We start from the raw sequence: 1,641 nt of genomic DNA on the forward strand, positions 1-1,641 counted from the left end.
GAGCAAAGATGTCCCATTTAATTAAGCTGGGTGGGAGCGTTACCATATGGCTAATTTGGTGGATTGGAGAAATCATGCAAGGGATGTAGCCGACTGTTACTGAATCAGAAGCAGTATCCTGCTGGTTTTGGATAATGTCTATTTTCATAGGTGGTTTAAGTGGATTAGAAAAATTCATGGAAAATGTTTGTCACCCCCTTCCAGTGCACACCTCTTCTGATTCATTGACAGGCTGCTGCATAATGAAGATTGTTCCTTTTTCCCAGTGGGACCACTAGTTATAGGAACAAGCTTGGAAGAGAGCGTGCTTTCTAAGGGCACAACTTTGGTGGTTTGAGGTTTTGGTGATACTCCTGTAAGTAGCAGCAGCAGGTGGTACTCCTACTAGTCTTACACCTTTTCCTTTCTAATGAGCGTTGGGGCCTGTTTTACTCTGTGTGTGTGTGTGTGTACCCTACACGTTTCTCCCTTTCTTCCTGTCTGTAATTTTTCCAGTTAGCACTGGAGTCTTCTGATCTGTGTTTGTGACTCCTTTCTCAGGCAGCCCTGACTGGCTTTGTGCAACAGAAGTCCTTAGAAATCTGCACCAGCTTTTCTGAGCAAAAGCGTCTGGAAGTTCTCCAAGTTTTTAACCTCGTGAGGATTACAGTAAGTTGGATTTATATTCTGAAGTACAACTTAGTTCTTACAGGTGATAAAAACCTTCTGGAGCATTGGAAAAATTTTCATGCAAGTCTCTACCATTGGTCTCTGTAACATTCTTTTACCTTTGCTGTGGACAGTATGGTTATACTTTGATTTCTTCTCAGAATGTTATTCTAGCATGCAATGGAGGTATCTTAACATGACAAACAAAATCAGACTGAGAGCCTACATATACTTATTGAAGTGGCCTATTCTGCTGCTACTAATAATGATCTGAAATTTACTTATGTGAGATACATAGTGCTTTTTATGTCCTGCCTCAGATGCTTGGTGTTATAATAAACTGTTTGGCCAGTCCTGTGTGATTTAAGAAGCAGCTAAAATACAGAATTCTATTAACCTTGCTATTTTATTCATGCTAGAGAAGCAGAGGCTGCAGAGCAAAGTTTGAGGACCTTCCTGCATAGACAGATTTCCTTTTTGGAAGAAACGCATTGCTTTAACTGGAAAAGAGCTTTAGAAGTTCCTGTATCCTATTCTGCTGGAGAGGATTTTTTTTGCAGTTACTGAAATGAAATTAGTTTCTAAGTAGGTGTCTGGTAGTGGTGTGTTTGGTTCTATGTTGTGTTTTGTTATTTTTAAATCCTATGCCTTCAGGTAGAAGAACCAATTTGGTTGAGTTGTAAGGTGCAGTAGTCTTTGTTGATATTCAGATATATATTTCTCTAGTTATGAGGGATTTATGTGACTTAATGTAGTAGGGTTATGAGATTTAAATTTGCCGTAATGGCATTAATTTGATCATACTGTGAAAGTATAATCTTTTCTATAACTTTCAACTGTTAAGTATGGTTTATTTAAGTGTCCTGTAGAAGATGTCACAGTCTCTTAGGATTACTGGAGCAATTTCTGACTCTGAAAGTTGTTGCTCTAATGGTGGAGCTACAAAACATAGCCTGGTGCTAGTGCAGGGATTTTTGGGGGGGTTTGGTAGCA

The 1,641-nt window shown here is 39.2% G+C and overlaps 1 protein-coding gene across 1 annotated transcript in view; it reads left to right on the forward strand.

Annotated features, from left to right (window-relative positions):
• The first annotated feature begins 335 nt into the window (after positions 1–335).
• The window catches only part of SRBD1 (S1 RNA binding domain 1), a 130,941-nt gene continuing 129,635 nt past the window's right edge, over positions 336–1,641 (forward strand). The window contains exons 1-2 of the mRNA XM_026846115.1: positions 336–355; positions 541–648. The gene's annotated coding sequence lies outside the window, so the exon portion shown is untranslated. The remainder of the gene's footprint in view (positions 356–540; positions 649–1,641) is intronic.

The sequence above is a fragment of the Athene cunicularia genome (genome assembly GCF_003259725.1).
Source record: "Athene cunicularia isolate RWA chromosome 3 unlocalized genomic scaffold, athCun1 chr3_part1, whole genome shotgun sequence".
Classification (NCBI taxonomy): Eukaryota; Metazoa; Chordata; class Aves; order Strigiformes; family Strigidae; genus Athene; species Athene cunicularia.